General features: G+C 41.4%; 2 long non-coding RNA genes and 1 pseudogene across 2 annotated transcripts; 2 read left to right on the top strand and 1 right to left on the bottom strand.

Annotated features, from left to right (window-relative positions):
- Window positions 1-2,594: 2,594 nt before the first annotated feature.
- On the bottom strand, window positions 2,595-9,432 carry LOC139035232 (uncharacterized). The gene is made up of 3 exons (XR_011487865.1): window positions 9,145-9,432; window positions 6,536-6,828; window positions 2,595-3,844 (listed from the first exon to the last, which is right to left on the bottom strand). It is a non-coding gene; the product is annotated as an uncharacterized lncRNA (long non-coding RNA).
- On the top strand, window positions 8,887-23,667 carry LOC110123467 (uncharacterized). Its single transcript, XR_002309526.2, has 4 exons — window positions 8,887-9,152; window positions 17,449-17,591; window positions 22,950-23,018; window positions 23,446-23,667. It is a non-coding gene; the product is annotated as an uncharacterized lncRNA (long non-coding RNA).
- On the top strand, window positions 9,465-11,884 carry LOC110123466 (solute carrier family 25 member 3 pseudogene; annotated as a pseudogene).
- Window positions 23,668-23,842: the final 175 nt, after the last annotated feature.

Consider the following 23,842-nt stretch of genomic DNA (forward strand, 5'->3'; position numbering starts at 1 on the left):
GTCCGTCTTGGGTGTCCCCACACGGCATGGCTTAGTTTCATTGAGCTAGACAAGACTGTGGTCCTGTGATCAGACTGGCTAGTTTTCTGTGATTATGGTTTCAGTATGTCTGCCCTCTGATGCTCTCGCAACACCTACTGTCTTACTTGGGTTTTTCTTACCTTGGATGTGGGGTATCTCTTCACGGCTGCTCCAGCAAAGCACAACCGCTGCTCCTTACCTTAGACAAGGGGTATCTCCTCACAGCCGCCCCTCCTGACCTTGAACGTGGAGTAGCTCCTCTCGGCCCTCCTGTGCCCACGCAGCAGCCGCTCCTTGGAGGTGGGGTTGCTCCTCTCGGCCGTCGCCCCTGACCTCAGATGTGGGGTAGCTCCTCTATTCAGCTCCTGTGTTGTCACAGCCTGGTGCTCTCGGTCGCTGCCCCTGACCTTGGGTGAGGGGTAGCTCCTCACGGCCACACTTCTGAGTGGTCCGTCGCAGCTGGCGCCCTACATTCCTTAGGATTATATAACAATAATGTATTCTGCTTGAGGACAGTCTCTGGAAAAAACCTGGCTAATCCTGTTATCTTAAAATGTAAATTATGGGAGTAGGTCTAGTGAAGTCTTTACAACCTCCAGACATTCTTTTGATTCACTGTAATATCTAATTAGAGAGTATATAACTCCATTGCTAACACTAGCAAGGGGGTACTCTTTCTGCCCCCTTCTGATGCCTATGTCAGAAATTTTCTCTATCTCCTTTATACTTTAATAAAACTTTATTACACAAAAGCTCTGAGCGATCAAGCCTTGTCTCTGGCCCCGAATTGAATTCTTTTCCTCCAGAGGCCAAGAATCCTGGCATCTGTTCATGGTTCAGCAACAACCTTTCAAAATCAACCCTGAATATTCATTGGAAAGACTGTTGTTGGAGCTGAAGCTCCAATACTTTGGCCACCTGATGCAAAGAACTGACTCATTGGAAAAGATCCTGATGCTGGGAAAGATTAAAAGCAAAAGGAGAAAGGGGCAGCAGAGGATAAGATGGTTAGTATCACTGACTCAATGGACGTGAATTTGAGCAAATTCTGGGAGATAGTAGAGGACAGAGGAGCCTGGTGTGCTCAGTCCATGAGGTCGCAAAGAGTCGGACATGACTTAGTGACTGAACAACAACAAAAGCTAACATATTCTATTAGTCAGATAAATACTTCTAATTCTAAAGCATGAGTGTTTTATCCTATGAGAATGGCCCTAAAGGACAGGAGTACATTCAACTTAGTGAAGGTAATGCAGCCAGCATGAGAAAGGGATATATGAAAGTGGTGTACACCCCATGACAGTGGCAAAACAGCTTGGCATTGAGCTGCTGTTGAAAATCTAGTCTTCCGAAGCAGAAGTTGGATTGAGCAGACAAATCTCTCTTTTAGGGATGTCCAATATAAATATAATGTGAGATATACATGTAATTTTCTGGTAGCTACATTTAAAAAAGTAAAAAAAATATTAAAAAATAACATTAACTCAATACATCAAAAAATCATTATTTCAATATGTAATCTTCAAAAATTATCAAGATATTTATATTCTCTTTTTCATACTATGTCTTTGAAATCTGATGTGTATTTTGTACTTTCAGCACATCTTAATTTGGACTAGCCACAGTTCAAATTCTTAATAACCACATGGGGTCAAAGCTATGGTACTAGACAGTTTGGGTTTAATCCATTCTTGAAGAGCCTGACACCATGCAAAGGTTGAGTCTTCTAGTTGGAGGTGGCCTTGGGTAAGTCAGAGATACTACTTCTTTCTCTCATTCTCCATTGCCTCACCCCCTTTCCTCTTCCTTGACATAATGTTATGCATACTAACCATCTGCCAGACACTGGACACTGTGCTGGATATTCATTATCTCATTAATCCTGCAAGAATCAGAGCTCTTACTTGATAGAGTAAATGAAATAACTAAGTGATGTTAGTATAGTGCAGTGATTAAGATATAGACTTGGAGGCCATTCATACATGTTTCTGACACTTCCTGTATACCTTGGGTAAGAAATTTCTTAATTTCTCTAAGCTTCAGTTTGTCATTTGTCAAATGAACAAAATAAAAGTACCTCCCTTAAAAATGTTGTTCTGTGGTTTAAATGAGACCACATTTTGCCTTGCCTGAAAAGTTTTAAGTATTTGTTAAATCTTTTTTTTTCATTCCTTTTTTAAATGCTTTTTAATGTGTAAATTATTTTTTAAATTTATTTTTAAGTGGAGGATAATTGCTTTACAATGTTTTGTTGGTTTCTGCCTTATAACAATGTGAATCAGCCATGTGAAAGTGAAGTGAAGTCGCTCAGTTGTGTCCGACTCTTTGCGACCCCATGGACTGTAGCCTACCAGGCTCCTCCCTCCATGGGATTCTCCAGGCAAGAGTACTGGAGTGGGTTGCCATTTCCTTCTCCAGGGGATCTTCCTAACTCAGGGATCAAACCGGGGTCTCCCGAATTCCAGGCAGACTCTTTAACATCTGAGCCACCAGGGAAGAAGTGTACATAAATCCCCTTCCTTGTGAGCCTCCCTCCCACCCCTCCCCCACCCCACCCTGCTAGGTCATCACAGAGCACCAGGCTGAGCTCTCTGTGTTATACATCAATTTCCCACTAGCTCTCTGTTTTACACAGGGTGATGTATATATTTTAATGTTACTCTCTCAATTCATCCCATCCTCTCCTTCCCCTGCTGTGTCCACAAGTTCATTCTCTACATCTGTGTCTCTATTCCTATACTGCAAATAGGTTCATCAATGCCATTTTTCTAGATCCCATATATGTGCTTTTATGTTTGATATTTTTTCTTTCTGACTTACTTCATCGTTAAATCTTGATATCACTAAATGGGAAAAACATGGGACACTTTGGAATTTACAGCGATTACACAAATATTATTATTACTGCTACTACTGCTGAGGTGCCAAGAAGTTAAATGACAGCCAAGGTAACACAGCTAATAGGTAGAGATCAGGTTCTCAACCCAATTTTCCTATCTCTGGAGTGGTATTTCTTGCCATCTGTTTACAGTTATAATATGTGCTAAATTTGTACTGATGCTGTACAGAAAATGAAAAGGTCTTTTGAGAGATAAATTCCTGATATTTGCTTGCCATTCTCACGGAAAGAGAATACGGGGGAAATTCTGGGTGTTTTTTTGATTTTTGGATAAACAGGAATTACTGTTCTAAGAAACTAGATAAGGAATATACATAAAGAAAGATTAAGTCTTTCTTCACTTTGTTCTTTTTTTCTCTTTTTAAAAGTTGAAGTATAGTTGATTTACAGTGTCATATTAGTTTCTAGTGTTTCCTTTGTTTCTTTTTACTCTGATTTTACTAGGAAACCATGCATCTGTTGGCATTAATTCATGCATGTTGTGTTAAACCAAATTTGCATTTTAACAAAGGACAGAGGTATTAAAGCTACTAGCCTCTTTAAATGCTGTATTTATAGGGGCATGTCATCTTTTAAGACAAAAAATTTCCCAAAATTTATGAAAATTTGACAGTACTATCAAAACTACATGTAATCAGTTATATATACCATGAAAATTTCTCTGTATGTAAAAATACTTTTCCCCATCAAATTAGCAAGTAAAAACAAAACAAATATCAGTACTATTGGGTCTTACTCAGCTACCAATGCCCCTGTGAGCATGCCCTCTCTGCTCAGATGTTGTACTTCTCATCTGCTCCATAGAATTGTTTGTTCTGGTCTTTTATCTACACAACCTCTTCAGCTGCTGTTTGATTTCATCTCCTTTCTCTTGCTCCTTTGTCTTCCATTGCTGCTGCTTTGTGCCTCATCTGTTTAAGCGTCCTAGGAGATATGAATCAGCCAGGGACCCAGGGTTAGGAGGAACAGCCCTGTCTAGCATAGTACTAGTCCAGAGCCATGACTGGCCTCCAGTGTGTGCCCCACCTGGAACAACTTTCCCAAAGAAAAGCTCACTCAATTCCACTTCAACCTTGCAATACCTATGTGAGTCCTAGTTACTTATTGTTCTACTTTCTGAAGAAAAACTGAGGACTGGGACTACATGTCTAGATATGTCAGTTCTAGTTTGTGCTTTGCACAAACCAAAAACAAGAAAAGGATGAAGATTTGTAATAAACAATTTTCATCCAAACATATAGGGATTATTACCTCCTACAACACTTTTTTTAAACATAGTTAGACTTACTTGGTTTAATGAGTTTGGAGATTGTTGCTTTTTCCCCTTTAACTCTCCAGATAAATCAGAAATATTTATTTTAAGAGACAGTTTAAAGAACTCGTAATTCTCAATCTGTTGGGAGTTTTACAAATAAATCTCAGTTAAATGCCTGTCATTGTTTCCAATCTGGTCAAGCAAAAAGGGGGAAAAAGTATACAATTCATCAGAATAATTAGTTGATTGGGGTTAAATAATTCTAAGAATAAACATTTGACCCCCTGGCATGTCACAAACCTCCTGGAGTGAGAAGGATTATAAATTAAATGTACAAGATTTAAAATGGTCCAGATACACCCTGAACATTATTGCAGGCATGTGGGACGCATTTAGATAAGTTAAAACCAAGTGTGGATTTAAAGCTTGGCCGTCTTTGATCAGTGGCTTACTAAAACTTCCTTGCTTTGGTATGAGGATGGAGGATGCAGAGGAGCGGGTAGAAAGATAGGAATAGTGGCAACAGTGCCCCCTACTGTCCAATGGCCACCCCCTTCCTTGAATCAGGGATTTTTAGAGACAGTGCCTCAAGGGATAATGAAACCTTCTTAAGTATATGGAAGTCAGTCAGGAAGGAAAGACCTAACATTCATTGAGGGCCTATAACATTGCAAGCACTGTGCTATCATTTAATTTAATAATAATATGAAGTTCACTACAAATTCAGAAGATAATAGCATGAGGTTTATAGATACAGAAACTAAGGTTCAAGAAATAACTTTTACAAGATTCATAGCTGGAAGTAGAATGAGCCAGGATTTGGGCCCAGGGCTGCCTGGCTCCAAGGCCAGTGATTCTTATACCGGAGCACACTGGCAGTGGCTGGAAGCCACAGGCACAACTTGGGCTCCTCTAAGTACAGTGACCAACTGTCCTGATTTGCCTGGGACTGAGAGGGTTCTGGGGACACTGGGCTTTGAGTGCTGCAACCAGGAAAGTCTGGGACAAACTGGGATGAATTGGTAGCCCTAGCTAGAGTTCAACTGAATAAGGCCCTAGGCTGGAAAAATCAATTTGGAAGAGGAGAAAGGCTATCCAGTTTTCTGTTCCTCTCTGCGGCCCAACCTGCTGAGCCACAGGAGAGCAGTCTCTGTCCTACTTGTTTTATGGCCTCACACATCCTGGGGCATTGTCAAAGAAGTTCACATTTCTGCCACTTAGGATTTCTTCAGTTCCTGTCCTAAGCCATCTAAGTCAGTTGGAATTTATTATAGTTAAATGAATGAATCATCCACTCAAGTGAAAGGGAAAGAGCAGAGTCTGTGACCTCACAGAAACATGGATTCTGAGAGGATCAAGGAGAGCCAGAAAAGCAGGGGGGAGTAACAGAATTGACATTCATGGGATGCTCATTAATTCACAGGCGCTGGGCTAGTTTGTGTGTGTGTGTGTGCATTATCTCTTATAACAACTCTAAAAGGTTATAATTAGTCTTAATTATAGATGTTTGAAATAAATAAAGAAGTGGAGCTCAGAAAAGGGCTAAATAACTTGTCTAAGTTCACATAACTAAAAAAAAGGTTAACTCATAATTTATTTCTGCCCAAAGCATGTGACTTTCCCCCTTATACATGTCTTACACATAGTAGTGCTTAATAAACATTCAATTGCCCTTCCCATTCAGTTCCTAAGAACTTAAATTTGTTAATTTCAGTGTCCTTCATGTGCTTTTTTAAAAAATGACATACCCAAAACTATATTCTCTAAATGTTTATGATGGATATAGAGATTCATGATGGGGGATGAAGTTCACCATATGTGTTAAAGCTAAGAAAATGATTCAAGCAGCTATTCCAGTTCACTCTCACTGATAATTGAGTTGGCCAACACCCACAGAGACTGGATATGACACTGAACCATGACCTGATACATAAACAAAGGAAGCAGTGTTCTTACAGTCTTGTCTGAAGTATTTCCTATAGTTTTTAAAAATGGCAATTTTTCAGTCCAGACTAAATACAAATGAGTATCTGGCAAACTACCTAAAACGGTAATTACTAGAAAAACACAAAGAAGGTGGGTTAATAAAGGAAAGTTTTCTGGCATACATTCTTTGCCCCTGATTCTGAAAAATGACATGAAGTAAAAGAGGAAAGTGGAAAGACAGACATAAAGACATGGACACAGGGGTAAGACATCGTGCTCAGATATATATTTGTGTAATTGGAGTAGAGAAACCATCAATGGACCTGAGTATTTATGGCCAAAAATCAAATACCTTATATCCAAGTTAAAATATCATGAGAAATGTCATGAGTGAGCAAATATGATGTAGAATTCAAAGGATGTTTGCCACATACCTGAACAGAGTTCTATAGCAAAGAAAAATAGGCTATCGACTTTTGAGTAGACTATAGTGTCTGCCCTGGTGGCTCAGACGGTAAAGAATCTGCCTGCAATGCAGGAAACCTGGGTTCAGTCCCTGGGTTGGGAAGATCCCCTGGAGAAGGGAATGGCTCCACTCCAATATTCTTGCCTGAAGAATTCCATGGACAGAGGCGCCTGGCATGCTACAGTCCATGGGGTTGCAAAGAGTTGGAAATGACTGAGCATCTTTCACTTTCACTTTCTTCACACTGTCTGCCACTTACATCTGTAAAACAGGAAAAATATCTTGTACTGTCACTGTAAGGATTAGAGATATTTAAATCACTTGGCAAAGAGCAGGTATTCAAGAGTGTTTCCTGTTTTATCTGGGCACTATGTGATTCTGTTTTAGAGCTTATGAAAATTCTGTTTGGGGACAATGTGGGTCATTAGCTTTGCTTTGGTATATTAATTCAAAATGTGCCCTGACACATAATAGAACCTACATAAAAATCTGTTGGGTGAATGAATACATTTTAACTTTTTTTTAAGTATAACAAATAAGAGAACATAAAAGTCTAAATCTGGCCCTGTGGAAAGACCTACTGTTCAACTCAAGCTAGCAGGGAGAACACAGCAAAAGTGTAATAATGATTTCAAGACAGAAATGTTGGCCTGGATTACAAAAGTACCAAGGAGATCAACTTCATAGTGGTTGTATGCTCTATAATATCAAAATATTTTTACAGTCTACTTCCAGTTGTTTCTGACTTTATGGCCTAGTTATTGAACTGAGAATGTCTAAGAAAATTCTGGCCCTGAGGATTTCTAGATTGGTTTCTTCAACTTGTACATTTTCTTTTGCAGTATTTTAATGGTAAAGAAAAAGTATCTCATACAAATGAGATAAATTGATTTAATCTCAGCTTTCATAAAATAACTGGTGACCTGTGTTACATGTTAGCAAAACATACATGTTGTATCTTTAGGAAATGGAGGCCTAAGTAAATGGTAGCTGCTATTATTACTCTGGTCCTCTTTATCCCTTGTTTTCTCTAAACTTCATTTTTTTAATAGAGTCCAGCATTTCCCAAAATAGTCTCCATGGAAGACTACATCTGTGCAATGTGAATAGGAGTAATATAAAAAAGGGGTTCTAAGATCCAGTAAGATTAGAGAGCACTAAGTTAATGAAGCAAAATTCTTACTATGGAACTTCTCTTTAATAAGGAAATCTCCAGGAAGAAGCTCTAGTGTTCCTTAACCTTTTATTCATTACTGGCCTTTCTTCCCCATGATCCTTTTTAGACTGTTTTCCTCTAATGGCCTTTTTCTATCTCCCTGACCCTCCCTGAGCTCCTCTCCCAACCTGGAAATTAAATAACAAGGAATATGATTTTGTTGGGTAGAGTTGAGTTTTGGAAGGTCACAAACCACTGTACTAAGATTTTTTGCCCTTTAAGATCCAATTTTCACCTCCTGGGGGATGATATTACCTCAGTTGAGAATGAATACTCTAGTATGAAATGTCCCTCAAACTTGTTGGACCACTGACCTTTTTCAAGTGGACCAATATTCCCAGGAACATAATTTGGGAAGCCCTGATTTCATTATCATGGGATATTTTGCTTATCACACAATATTGATTTTTTAATCTCCTCATTTAGATGTCAGCAAGAATACTTCTTCCCTGGTGGCTCAGATGGCAAAGAATCTGTCTGCAATGCAAGAGGCCTAGTTTGATCCCTGGGTGGGGAAGATTCCCTGGAGAAGGGAATGGCTACCCACTCCAGTATTCTTTTCTGCAGAATTGAATGGACAGAGGAGCCTGGCAGGCTACAATCCATGGGGGTCACAAAAAGTCAGACACGACTGTGTGACTAATACTTCACACTTAAAGAATATGCCTGACTCTTTGCTAAACCCCTAACCCTGCATAGGGCCCAGCACACAGTGAGCGAATGTATGAATATATGCTACTGATTTACAAGAAGAATCATTTAGTTCTCATTTTCCAGACCAATGAGACTACAAGTTCCCTTAAAAGGAAAGAGGATTTTTTACTTTCCTAGTCTCCAAAATCATGGCAGGGATTCAGTAGTCATTGAAAAAACATCGAATGAATGAAAATAATCAGCATCCCTCTCTCAATCTAGGGAGAACCTCCATCCTTCCTAAGACCCCACAATAACTCTTGGAGGGAAATGAGTGGTGTGGGTTTGGGGGAGAGGTATCCTCTCTGTCTGCGCTGTAAGAATGTTAGGTAAGGCTGGAAGCTCAGGGACTGGTCCTCTAATGCCAGGTTCCTGGTTCTCTCTGTGCATTCCCTCCATAGAACATTCTGTGGTCATGGAGATGATCATTACCATAAGCGGGCTGTTTGAGTGAGGACTCCAGGAAGGCCTTTCAGGAAGGCAACTCTTCCTGAAAGAGTGCATGGCGACTCTTCACCCTGTCACTCATCTCCTCATCTACTTACTTGCCTATTCATGTGTTTACTCATGTTTGTACTTGTTGATTTATTTTTTTAGCATCTTTGTAGAAGACTAAACTGCTGAGCTGGACAGAAGCCACCTGACGCACTAGGCACGGAAAGCCTTACCACGGAAGGTGAGACCTAGGGATCGCTGAGGAGGAAGCTGAGGAGAGTTCAGGGGCGGGGTTCCTGTCGTTACCAGAAGCCTATTCGCCCAAAAGCTTGAGGGCGGGGAGAAGGGCCGTTCTGGAGGTTAGGGGCGGCGCGATGCCCCTATTTAAAATTTCAGGAGCCAGTTGCGATCCAAAGACAGCCAAGCCGGTAGGAGGTGTGCAGGCATCGGTAGAGAGCGGTCGGTCGAAGTTCTTTGGGCTCTGGCGGGACCTGTCCCTCGCTCAGACCGTTGGGTTAGCAAGCTCACGCGGGGGGGTGTGGGGGAGGGGGGAGTTCAGACGCATGCGCAGTGCTCTGGGGCCCTGAGGGAGGAAAGAGCTCAGGCTGAGGGAAGTGTGTGCCTAGACCCAGCGCGGCCATGTGTGATGCTGGCGTTTACCGAGCCCTGCAGGGGAGAAGCGCGGGCCAACTCAAGGGCAGGCCCTGGGCAGCAGCCTTTGAGGAGTCCAACTACGAGTACGGCTCCACGAAGTACCTACTGCTCTGCGGCCTGGGCGGGATGCTGAGCTGCGGGCTGACGCACACGGCCATCGTGCCCCTGGACCTGGTCAAGTGCCGCATGCAGGTGGACCCCAGCAAGTACAAAGGCATCCTGAGCGGCTTTGGCGTGACACTGCGGGACGATGGACTGCGCGGCCTGGCCCGAGGCTGGGCCCCGACCTTTCTGGGCTACTCCATGCAGGGCCTCTTCAAGTTCGGCCTCTACGAGGTCTTCAAAATCCGCTACGCGGAGCTCCTGGGCCAAAAGAAGGCCTATGAATGGAGAACCGGGCTGTACCTGGCCGCCTCGGCCAGCGCCGAGTTCTTCGCCGACGTGGCCCTGGCCCCGATGGAAGCAGTGAAGGTTCGCATGCAGACGCAGCAGGGCTATGCCCGCACGCTCCGGGCAGCGGCCCCCAAGATGTACGGCGAGGAGGGCCTGTGGGCCTTCTACAAAGGCGTGGCACCACTCTGGATGCGCCAGATCCCCTACACCATGATGAAGTTCGCCTGCTTCGAGCGCACGGTTGAGGCGCTCTTCAAGTACGTGGTGCCCAAGCCGCAGAGCCAGTGCACCAAAAGTGAGTTGCTTTCCGTGACCTTTGTGGCCGGCTACATCGCTGGCGTCTTCTGCGCCGTGGTGTCCCACCCTGCGGATTCCGTCGTGTCCGTTTTGAACAAGGAGAAAGGCAGCACGGCCTTCGAGGTTCTCCGCAGATTGGGGTTCAAGGGCGTGTGGAAAGGCCTGTTCGCCCGGATCATCATGATTGGCACCCTGACTGCCCTGCAGTGGTTCATCTACGACTCCGTCAAGGTCTATTTCAAATTGCCTCGCCCTCCAGTCCCTCAAGCGCCCAAATCCCGAAAGTAGGCATGGATTGGAAGACTCCTGTGGCCACCGTTGGCCAGTATTTCGATTCCGTGGGGGAATTATGTTCAAATAATACTAGTGCATAGGATGTTAACATTTATGGAGAGGTGACAACGTGCAGACCTAGTTTTCTTTAAGTGATTGATTCCTGCTTTTTGGCAATCAAAGAGAATTGCAACCGTTTCATTTGGGGGTTTAGACCATTGTCTTTGGGGAGTCGGCATGGTTGCTTTAACTCAATAGCTTTTCAGCATTATAAGGGGAAAAAATTCTTAACAGGAAGTAATGTTAGGTGATTTAGTGCCTCTAGGTTGTATCTCCTTTGATTCACCATTCAGTGGAGATTATCCAAGCATCACTACAAAAGAGCCTACTGATGAGGTTTCAAGGTCAGCCCAACTATATGGGACAGAGAACAAAGTAAAATTCTGCTACATGGTGCTCATCTCAATAGAAATCGTGCACCTATTGAATAGATGAAGGATTCGTTCCATATTTCTTGTTCATGTCCATTGCAGATAAAAATTATTAAAAGTTAAATTGTGACTTACATTTCCTGATAGCTTAGAAAGCATTCACTCTTTTCAAAGAGTGTGACATGAGATCTGCATTTTCTCATTTGGCTTTGTCCTATTCTCTTCCTGATGTTGCTGATTAGAACATAGCTCGCTCCAGGAAGTGCTACAATTGGATCAATGTGGAAAACCAAGATGAGATGAAGGGCAGGCTCTGAGAATAAATATGTAAAGACAAGTCTCTGTTCTCTAAAGATTTCTTTTGTACAATTCAGCTTTCAACAGCCTTACATCCAAAGAAAATCATACCACCCTGACATTTAAACACAGACATACATGAAACCCTACAAATTCCAACAATTTTTGGTTGAATATTAATGGTTTTGGTGACTTTGAAAGAAAAATCTCATTTTTAATGTAACAAATGTCATTCATTTAACTTGGTATGTCATTCATTTACCTTGGTAGATATTTCATTGATCTTTGCAATGGTTGAGGTTCTTAAAATTTATTGAAGTTATAAAGCGCATTTTCAGTTTTCTGTAGCTTTCACATCTCTGATTAAGGAAACTATAAAATAAGTGAAATTCTGTGAATTAGAGATGTTTGTAGAATGTGAATAAGAAACTCCAATATGATATTTGATATGATTAACTAAAATGTTGCACAATTGCCCTAACACGTTGTATTAAAAAACACAAACTTAGGATATGTTAATGTTTTAACTATGTAATAGTAAACTGCTTAGTGGTTAACTGAAGTTAAAATGTGTCTAAATACATTTGAACTGTCTTGATTGGATAATAAAGAGCTTGGAAGAAAAAAATCAGAACTTGTGAATGAGATGCAATGAAATTTATATTTAAAAAATCAGAACTTGTGAATGAGATGCAGTGAAATTTAGTGTTTCTATTTTGTTAGGGAGGATGCAGGGGAAGGATCATAATGTATTTTTAAGACTCTTTGAGTTCCTAGGAAGTTAGTTTCCAGGTTTGTGGAAAAGAAAACTTCTCAAGGAAGGGAAATAATAAATTTTGAGAAACTAAATTGTGCAGGTTCATTTCTGCAAAATTTTAAAACAAATATATTTTTGGTTTGGGCTTCTCAGGTTGCTCAGTGGTAAAGCATCAGCCTGCCCATACTGCAGGAGATACAGGTTCAATCCCTGGGTCAGGAGGATTCCCTGGAGAAGGAAATGGCAACCCACTCCAGTATTCTTGTCTGGAAAATCCCATGGACAGAGAAGCCTGGTGGACTAGAGTCCATAGGGTCGCAAAGAGTTGCACAGAAGCAGCATATTTTTGGCTAGTGTTGCAAAATGCTTGTGGGAAGTTTCTTTGGTCAACAGTTTTTTAAGTAAATTGCTGTGACTTTACTGGTGGTCCAATGGCTAAAACTAAGCACTTTCAATGCAGGGGGCAGGGTTTAGATCCCTGGTTAGGGAACTGGATCCCACATACCACAATAAAATATCAAAGATCCTACATGCTGCAACTAAGACCCAACACAGTCAAATAATTTTTTTAACTTATTAAATAAATTGCTTTCTAATGTAATATAATTTAAGGAATTGCTACAAAATCTATGGAGCCTCAAAATAATAAGAGACCACTTGTTCTGGTCTGTGGTATTTGATGGTTGTTCTGTTGACAATACCAGGCGATTTCTGTAATATACAATGTGCATGTTTAGACAAGTATAACCTAAGGAGAACTGTTTGGCATGATTCTTACTGTTATGGACATGGTCAAGAGGATGGATTTGCTTAGTTTGGGTCAGCAGGTTTCATATTCAGTCCCTAGATTTCTATTTGCCTTTTTGTTATTGTTTGCGGTAGTTTACAAACATCTTACTAAATAGAGGCCATGGTAGCACACAATAGAGAATAAAACTCAAACTGAGAAAGATAATGTGAATTCAGAGTCATTAGGCATTTTTTCCCCTAGTTTTTTATTCTTTTGGAAATATTTAAACTTCTATTCACTGTTTTACCTTGTCTGTAATTACCACTCTGTGAAATCGTGCATATCTGGTAGAAAAGCCATACTGTATGTCTGGCATTGTTAGAAATGTTATATTCATTTTTCACATAATCTCAATCTTTGAAGTAGTCAATTTTATGCATAAACAGATTCAGAAGCTATGTAACTTGCTCATACAGCTAATAATTGATATAGTTTGAATCAGAATCCACATGTTCTTCATTGCTTTACCTCAGCACCTTAACAAAACCAATGATTCTCCTTTTCATAAATTGCTTTCATAGTACCTCAAAAATGTTTTTTTTAATCTTTTATTTGTATGTACTATGAAACATTCCTAATTTTGCACTAATGAAAAGTCTGTAATGGTCTCAGTTGTGAAAAACCCATGGTGTAATTGCTTACAAGTAATCAAATTGCAACGGAGAAGGCAATGGCAACTCACTCCAGTACTCTTGCCTGGAAAATCCCATGGACGGAGGAGCCTGGTAGGCTGCAGTTCATGGGGTCACTAAGAGTCGGACACGACTGAGCAACTTCACTTTCACTTTCACTTTCAATTAAATTGTAAAATACTTAAATATATTTAAATTAATATTTAAATTATTTCCTGCACCAACTCAGTGCCTGAGCTCTTAACCTAAAGGGATTGAGAATCATAAAAACAGTGCTTTTAAAAAATTTTGTGGTACTGCAGTTTCAGCAAGAGGTTTTATTCTATCACATTCTCTAATTTTCCCCTCTAATCTTTAGTACCTACAGCTAAAAAGCTGGCTTGGGCTATTTATCTTTTCCCCCAGGTGGTGATTAAAAGTAGCTTTTTCAAGTATCTGAAATTAATTTCATGATAGGGAGCTGTAATCTCATCCATTGATCTGTCTTTTGAGAAGTGAATAAAGAGAGTAGGTAAAATCTTGGAAAACAAAAGCTGTATTTACATGTTAAACCACACTGATAAAGACTGGAAAGAATGGAAGTATTAATGTTATGAGAATTTTTCCTTGCTCTACAAGTGTGTCTTTAGAACATTTTCCCTTAGATCCTTCAAAGGCAAGAATAATCACTGAAGTCATAGAATCACATTTTGATAGGCAACTATTCAATTGTAGTATGCTTGTTTTTGGTGATCTTAAATATCAGTTATTTTTTAAATCACAAGCAAAGAACTGTTTGAAAGGGTATTTCCATATTTATAAAACTTTGTCTTGTTTTCCTGAATTCTACTATTTAGATGGGTAGGTAAGTAGAGAGGGTATGAACAATGTAATTATAACTAAAGGTTTGTTTGTATGTGTATCCATTTTAGTTGACATACTTTGAGACCTTCAGAGAGTATCCAAAATTTTAGAGGCAGTTTGCTAATTCTGCCCATGCCCCAGTCTGTAACACTATTGATCAATGTCTACCATGTGCCGAGCATTGTGCTAGGCAGAAAGGTTCTCATGAGGAGTGCAACAAATGGTTTCTGCCCTTGTGGAGCGTACGGTCTAGTAGAAAAAATAATTTACAGTTGGGCAAATGCTGCAAAGAAGTATAGGGTATTGTATGTTGTTTTTCAGTTGCTAAGTTGTTTCTGACTCTGTGACCCTGTGGACTGCATCACACCAGGCTTCCCTGTCCTCCTCTGTCTCCTGGAGTTTGCTCAAATTCATATCCATTGAGTCATGATTCTATCTAACCATCTCATCCGCATCTAAGTGATGTTTGAGAGGGTAGGTCGGAGTCAGTCCAGCAAAGAGAAGATACACAGCACAGTAGGTGCACTTCTCTTGAAGAAAGATAAGTATTGGTGGTTTTGAGAAATTGAGAGACGTTCACTTAAGCAGGAACCATTCAGTTGCAGAGAGGGTGATGTGAAATGAAATAGGAAAAAATGTAGACAAGAAAGGTAAACATTCACTGCAGGCTCTCTAGTTCTTGCTGAAGATTTGAACCCAGAGTGTCCTTTGAGCGACTGGAAAACCTCTGAAGGGCTGCAAGCATGGAATGGCCTTCAAGTTGCTGTGTGGAAAGAAACGGAGTGGAGAAGAGAGGTTAGTTAAAATGTTGCTGTAATCCAGGTGAGAGAACGGTAGCCTGGGCTAGGATGATGACAAGTGGGATGTTAAAATACCAAGAGAAGCCAAAAGGTGGAAGCAGCTCAAATGTCTATCAGTGGATGGGGTGAAGAGATAAACTGCCTGTGATATATATGCAGTGGAACATTATTCAACCATAAAAAGGAACAAAATACTGATGCATGCTGTTACTTGGATGAGAGAAAGAAGCCAGGCACAAAAGGTCACATATTGTATGATTGTAATATACAATCCTTTTATGTAGTATAGGCAAATCCATAGAGACAGAAAGCAGATTAATGATTAACTGAGGTTGGGATGAAGGGAATGGGAAGTGCTTATTTAATGGACATGGAGTATTTTTCCCAGGGGTGTGGTAAAAGAGTTTTGAACATTGTGAATATTGTGAATACACTAAATGCCACTTAATTGTATAATTTTAAATGGTTAATTGTTGGGATTTCCCTGGCAGTCCAATGGTTAAGATTCCATCTTCCTAATGTAGGGGACATGAGTTTGATTCCTGATTGGGGAACTAAGATCCCACATGCCACAAGGTATGGCCAAAATAAATAAATAAATAAAATTAAAATAGATGGTTGTGTGTTAAATGAATTTAATTTTATTAAAAAATAGCTATCATGAGATGGACAGAGGAGCCTGGCAGGTTACAGTCCATGGGATTGCAAGAGTCGGACATGACTTAGCAACTAGACAACAACAACATTTCTAAGGAAATGATATTTCTAAATTATGTTTTTTATATATGTATGTCTAGCTTTTCTACCATAAAGAAATATAACATGTTTTCAGAAAATAATAGTAAAATTTGGTTTTCTGAAAGAGATTCTGTGAGTTGAAAGAACTCTGCCCCTTTGCAAGGCTGGTAATTCACATACACGTAATTATTAGTCTTCAGATATGAATCGTGAGCTGCTGACAGGGTGATTGTCCGTTTTTAAGAGGATGGATGGAAACCTGGCAAAGAACCATGGTCCTTTCATCTCTAATAGTGCTTGAATTCTGGCTGTAGTTACATCTTACTCCCAGATATGAGGATTTGTTGGTGTAATCATTGTCTCATACCTTAATGTCTCCCCTGACCCTTACCAAGAATATGAAGCTTTTTGGTTGTGCTAAATCAGTATCATTCATCTTATTTATCTGTGTGGTGTTTTGAAAGTTTTGCTTTTTCAGGTCATTACCTATGTCGGATAAATGCTGTTACCAATATTTTTAGCAACCATTTAGTGTACCAAGCATTGTGCTAAGTACATACAATGTATCATTTATTTAGAATCATTTTGTGAGTTTCTTACTTATATAAATTAAGGAGTTTTTGTTTTTGGCTGCAAGCAACACAAAATCTATTACACAACAGGTTAAACCATAAAGACACTGATTTTTAACAAGAAATCTTGAGACAAGTGGACCAAGGTTGATTCAGCCGATCAGTGTTGTCCCCAGGGACTTAGGCTCTTCCGGTTGGTCCTTCTCCTCTGCCATCTGTTATGTGTCCTGATGTTCCCCTTGTGTTCAAGAGATGGTTGCCACAACATCAAACATCACGTCTCAGCAACAGCATCAGGATCAGGAAGCAAGGCACGCAAAAGCAGATGGGCTTTCTCTTCACATGTCTCTCTTATCAGAGAAGAAAATCTTCCTCAGAAGCTTCTGGCTGATTTCCCCTTTGATCTTATAGGCCAGAATTAGGTCACGTGCTTTCCTGTAGACCCTATAAACCAATCACTGACAAGAACGGATGGCTTAGACCAATGTGATAAATCTTTGGAGTTAGGCACGTGGGACCTGAACAAAATCAAGGTTTTCTGTTGTTGTCATTAGCAAGGACGAGGTAAATGGTTGTCAGGTAGGCAACCAGGGTCGGCCCTTATATTCTTTTCCTTTTTTTTTTTTTTTAACAAATGAGGAAACTGTCTCAGATTAAATAAGTAAGGTAAAACTATAGTTGACAAAACCTGGATTCAAACCAGATTTGTCTGCCTCCAAAACAGTTTGCTATCACATTACTTGCTTTAGCCTGGAACTTGCTATGAGACAGAGCTGCTCAAGATCATATCACAAGGGATTTATTACTGAAAGTGTCGGTAAAACTGCTTTCTAACAGTGACTAATCCCTAATGAAGTCTCAAAGCCAGGAGCCTGGACAATGGCGGTCCATGGATAACGAAATATGATTAGATCTAAATTCTGCTACCATGGCCGGCAAAAGAGAAACCAGGTGAGAAAAACACACACAGAAACAACTTAAAAGAAAGCAAATGTTTGTAAACCTTTTTTACAGTCATCCTCAGTCTTCATTCTGCACTTTTCCCCTATTGACTTTCCAGAAATCGCCAATTTTCTTTCAAATGCTGCATATTGGGAAGATTTGCAAAGGATTCATCAGATGAACAGATTTCAAAGAGCCACTACCAATTTTTTTTCCTTAAGAAATACACCAAGCATCTAATTTGCTGCTGATAAATTCTCTGTAAGTAGCATTATAATTAAGCACACACAAAACCATTCTCTGTTTCCAAGAATACAGCTGGGCTGGCACTGAATTGGTGATAGCGCATGGGCACCAAGCGGGAGGGTTCCATTGCATCCCAACTACCATGTACCTTCTTTGTGCAGCAACCAAACTGGCTCTCCGCCCCTCCCCCGCGTCCTCTGAATCACAGGCCATTGCCCATTCACCCCGTGTCTGTCACTGAACTTGTTTTTCAGGCACCTTTGCTGTGACTTGACACTGGCTGTCCTGCTTTCAGGCTCTAGTCTCAAACCATGGCAGGAAGCCAAAGTGGTACATACACCTTTCTCAGTGTGTGTCCCCACCACCCCAGCCTGCTAGACTCAACCCTTCGGAAATGGAATGACGATGGTCTGCGGCAAAACTGGGGCTGGCGAGAGAGGCAGTGGAGGGTAGGAGTGGCAGGGAAGGGATGAGCAGTCAGACCAGGTTTCCAAACCTGGCTTCACCACTGCCTTTTCATGACTTTGACAAGTTAGCTTGCCTCCCCAAGCCACAGTTACCTTATACAGAAAATGGGGAACTGCAGCACCTACCTTGAAGACTGTGAGAATTAGCAGTGATTCATGTAAAACACCTGATGTAAAACAAAAGCTCAATGTATTATGGCACTTATTGTCACCAGATGCTTAGTAAAGAGTTGAAGGCTATTAGAAAAGATTTATCCTGCGTTGTGCTGGATTGTTGTTATGGTTGTTCTTGGTTATGTATAGGATTTATTTGCTTTAATTTTTAATGCATCATGAAATGCATAACACTTTGTGGGAAATGCAGCATGTAGGGAGATGAAAAGCAAGTAGCCTGGGGGTGTTGTGTATATAGAAGCCAACAGTGGCAACCCCATCTCTCCCTGGCTCCTAGGCAAACAGTTTCTTTCACAAGTGTGTTTTTGGTATGCAAATCACTCTATGCAGATTTCTGTGTGCAAAATACAACATAGAAAATTGGCCCTCTTGCCAAGGAAGATAGGAGACACTGGCTGCCGTCAAATGAATTAGCCGCAAATTTTAGATTTCTTTTCCTACTGCTCTTTCTAACAATATATGGGGTGAGCATATTTTTGGCACATTAAACCAAACTATTTTGGCTTTAGATTGTGTGTTCTTGTGATAAAAGTGTGCTTATTGAAGCCTGTAACTACTTTTTGAAGGCATAATAATGTTTAGTGGTATTTAATTTAGCATTTCACAACAGCGTGCCACCTCCAGATAGCAAAAATGCTTGTTCTAAAGTCACAGATGGCTTCTGTCTGAGGTTAGTCTGCTAGTCCCCGTGTACTTCCTAGTTTTCTGTGAAGATTTGTGCTTATTAACAGATTTAAGTTTATATTTTGGAAGATGCTTTTTCCCTAATTAATGTATATCTTAGTAAGTGAAAGGAATACATTTAACATTAAAATCATCTTTTTCTTTGGATGGGCTTGGGAAGGCAGCACTTCATTCACAATGCCACATTTTAGCATCCAAGCAGAATAATAATATGTCTCTTTCATGGCATTTCTCTACATTTTCAAAGTCTTTTCCTTTGGGACCCTCTTGTGAGCAAATGGAAGGAGGTGAAGCAAAGCCTTTGCTTTGCCTGAGGTCACTTGTAACACACCCCAGGGCTGGGTGCTTTGTTTTTCCTGATCATGCCCAAGGAGAACAGCAGCTGCAGACCAGTGGCCCCACTGGGCTTCCCTCTCTCCTCTTCTTTCCTTTCCCTGCCCTCTAATCATTTTTTGCTTGTTCTGAGTGTTTCAAACTGCTAAATGAGATGTTCATTAATTTTATAAAATCAAGGCTTAAATGAAAGGCATTTTTCAGAGCAAAGTACCTCATCAGACAGAGAATGACAAGTGTAGCTTACTACTTATTCCATCACGAATGGCTGGAAAAGAGGAAGGAGATAATTTCTTCACTCTTCATTTACTCATTCACACATTCAGGCATGCGTGCATTCGTTCATTCAACATCATACTTGGAGCATGTCAGGCATTGTCCTAGGCACAGGAACACAAAGGTGAAAATGGTCCCAATCACTGAGTTCACTGTCTGCCAGGGAAGACAGAGGTGTAAACAAACTATATTGGCATCGATTCCCCTACAGTATTGTGTACAAAATGCAAAGATGGCACAAACGTCATACACACTTGAAGTGAGGAAACAATTTTTGGAGGAGTGTACATCTGAGCAAGACTTTGAAGTATGAATAGGTTTTCTTCAGGTGAGTGGGGTGTGGAGAAGCGAGAGAACCTGAGATAGAGGGAATAGTAAGTATGAAGCACAGAGGACTGAACCAGCAAAACATGGGCAAATTTTTCATCAGACACATTTCGTTGGCTTAAGAACAGAGAAGGGGAGAGGTATGGAAACATGCTCAACATCTCCTGTACCTGTTTTCCTCTTTTTATTTCCACTCCACTACCCTCGCAAGGTCACTTGATGGTTTGTCGAGATTATTGCCAGAGCCTGAAACTGGTCTCATTGCCTTCAGCTTCCTCCCCCCCAGTTACATAGCAGAATACTTCAAAGGCCTTGCAGAATTCATCCTACCCACAATGGTTCTACTGGGCAGAACATAAAGCCCAAGCACCTTACCCCCAGCATCTGAGGCTGGTTATGGCACATCCCTCCTGGCCCCTGACATAGATTGTTCCCAAGCCACTGCCCACCCCTCTCACTGTCCTTCAGGCCCCAGGCTCCAAGCCTGGCCTGCCAGCTTCCACATCCCTTCCTTTGCCCATGTCAGTCCCACTGACCAGGCTGTCCATCCCTCACAGAGCTTCACTTCAGTCCTTCAAGGGTTAGCTCAGGGACCCTTGATATGGCTGGGACTGGCTCCATCCTCTCTCTGCCAATATCGTGTCAGGTACTAAATAGGTTTTGGAGTCCCAAAATGTGAGTTCCAATCCTGGCTATGGCTTTAGACAAGTTTCTGAGACTCAGTTTCCCCAAGTGTAAAAGGTGACAGTTTACTTTGTACAGTAAAGTAATTTAGGATTAACAGAGGATGTCGGTCCTCAAACATTAAAGCTGTTATTATTGTTATGATTTAACCTCTTTGCGAAATTCAAACAATTGGAACTACCTTTCTAATTTGCCATGAGGATCATATAAACGGATGTGTATGAAATTTCTGAAATTTATCAACTGAAAAGCCCTTAGATAAAGCTAATTACTATCTTATCTCCTGTTTGTAAATTTTTATCTGCTATTTGTATCTCTATTTACAAACTCATTCATTTTATCATTCATTCATCCATTTACTAAATTCCTAATTTTGGTACATTATAAGGAAATGGCAACCCACTCCGGTATTCCGGCCTGGAGAATTTCAGGGACAGAGGAGCTTGGTGGGCTACAGTCCATGGAGTCACAAAGAGTTGGACACGACTGAGCAAATAACAAGCTCACCATGGAGGATATAAAGATGAATTTGAAATGCTCCCAAAGAGTACAGAGAAACAGGCAGGAAGGAAGGAATTCACATCTAAAACCAGGTGGGGAACTCCAGGACCAGTATGAACATGGAACCTGGGAAGGCTGAGAGCTTAGGGATGATCCAGAAGAGCAGTCCTATGTGTGGGTCTGGATGGATGTGATGAGATGGGAAAGGCATAGCAGGTTGAGGGAACTGGCTTAACCTGGGCTGGGAGCATGAGATTCCACAGGGCGTCGGGGAACTGCCATGAAGGCAGAGATGGCTTTCAGTCACCCCTTATTCCCGCCACAGTCCTTGCAGCACGCAGGGCATGGTGCTAGGCAGTGAATCCGGAGGGCAGGTCATGATGGGAGGTCCCAAAGTGCAGAGAGAAGAGTCGCCCCGGCCACCAACCCAGCCATGCCTGTGTGTCCCCCAGAACTCTCCCTCACGTCACTGAGGGTGGAGGTGCTGTATTTTTGCCAAGGATGTTCTACAACATCCATTGTGTAGTAAGATGAGCCAAAGGGAAAATAGGGTTTGTGTTACAGAATTTCACTTCGAGTCAATTTTGTTGAAATGCATATAGTTACAAACTGAGGGACAGTCAGTCTGCCCTTTAAAGTCTGTGGGACAAGGGTGACACCATGGAGGTGTTAAACGTTAATTTTGTGACCAAAAAACGGGCTATAGGGCACTGACAATAAACTGTCAGAGGCTGAAGATTAATGACCTTCTCCCCCCATATATGTGGAGAAATAGTCGCTTAGAGCAGAAACATGCAGATTCCAGAAAGGCCTGGTACTATGTTACTACCACCCTCTGAAATAAGGTTTGAAAATAAACACTTGAAATTCTGCCCAGATTGTTGTAATCTTATTAATCTAACAAAGAGACTCAGTAACTGCCTCAACCAGGGGGCTGGTGTTTACCATGTAATTTGCAACAAACTGATAAACACACCCTTGCCCCACTTGCAGAAAATTCTCATGTTCCCTGCAAAGAAGCAGTTGGCAGAAAAATAGTAAAGGATTAGAGACCAAAAAGCCATGGTTCAGGTCCTGAGTAAATGTCTGCTCATCTCCCCTAAACTCCGGCCTCCTGGCCCCATGCCATTTCCAAGTTCGGAGGTACAGTGTGTGGTTCTTGCCTGTCTTGCTCTCCTAAGCATTCTGCCCTGATGCTCCGGACCCTTCAGAGCAATCTGGCAAGATCTCCCTCTGCAGGATTTCTGCCCTGGGGTCTTGTTGGGCGGCTGACTGTAAGGTCATCCTGTGTTCTTTGGTGGATTTGAGGGCTGATTTTCTCTCCCCAGTCTGAGACAATGGCAGAGAGCAGTGCTCCTTCCCCCAGTCTCTAGGGACAGTAGTATTTGACAACACTGGTGATCATGGCTCCTCATAGAGTTCTAGGTTGCAAACCATAGGATGACCTCTGGCTAACTCAGCAGAAAAGGTATTTATTGGAAGAATAGTAGGCAGGAGCTAGGCAGGCTAGGCAGGTGGGGTCATGCCAACTTGTTCAGTCACTAAGTTGTATATGATTCTTTGCCACCCCATGAACCAGAGCAGCATGCCAGGCCCTTCTGTCTCACACTATCTCTTGGAGTTTGCTCAAATTCATATCCATTGAATCACTGATGCTATCTAACCATCTCATCTTCTGCCATCCCCTTCTTCTTTTACCTTCAATCTTTCCCAGCAACAGAGTCTTTTTCAGTGAATTGGCATTCTGCATCAGGTGGCCAAAGTATTGGAGCTTCAGCATCAGTCCTTCCAATGAATATTCAGGGTTGATTTTCTTTAGGACAAACTCTGGCTGCCCCATCACATGGTCCAGCTAACCCTTCCTCTTGGCCACCAGCTCTGCAATCCGTCTCTAAGCATAGTCTAAACCTTTGTCTTTTTCCCTCAGGACTAAAATTCCAGGAAAGGACATACATTTGACTGCCCCCAGGCCCACGTTTCACCTTCTACATGCAGGGTAAGGCCTACCTCCCACCAGGACCCACACAAAAGGAAGATATTTAATTGTTGGGTAGCCAAGCAATGAAAAAATACACTCACTCCTCTGATTAATAATAAGTAACACTTTTTGACCGTGGTGTCAGGCCCTTTAGATGAATGAACTCACTGAGTCCTCATGACAGGCCCATAAGAAAGGGCTCCATTTACAGATGAGAAACTGAGGCATGAGAAATTGAATAACATGCTGAAGGCCCTGCAGCTAGGAAGCCACCGAAATGCGAGTCAAGCCTAACCATGGGATTTGGACAGAAGTCAGTCACTGTCTGCAGAGCCCTGGAAAGCTATGTGTAAACCTCACCTAGGATGAGCTTCTCTCATATTGGCTGGCTCACCCAGGTTACTCCTCTAACCTCCTCTCATTCCTGTGTTTGCTTTGTCTCCAGGCTCACCTGCTCCCTCGTCCAGCTTGTCTATCCAGGCTCTCACCCCCGTCTGTTTATGTAAGACCCCTCTCTTATTTAACCATGGTTCAAAAGAGTATGTGGCCATGCTGGAAGTGCACTAGGACATCAAATATGCCAGGATGAATTCTATGTGACGAATCCCTCCACAGTATTTTTAAAATGGTTTGTCCTTACAAGGGTCTGTTCCAGGATCTGAATCACTGAGTAAAGAAACATTAACTTTTATAAATCTAATCCTCCTAATTTTTTTTAAATGTGTCTTATCAGTGAGTGATTGTAACTTGTATAGCAATAGAATTTGACATTTAGGGATTTCTATTATTTTTAAAAATTGGCACCCTTGGAATCTTGATCAATATTTCCTATATAAAGGAAT

The sequence above is a fragment of the Odocoileus virginianus genome, chromosome 5, assembly GCF_023699985.2.
Source record: "Odocoileus virginianus isolate 20LAN1187 ecotype Illinois chromosome 5, Ovbor_1.2, whole genome shotgun sequence".
Lineage (NCBI taxonomy): Eukaryota > Metazoa > Chordata > Mammalia > Artiodactyla > Cervidae > Odocoileus > Odocoileus virginianus.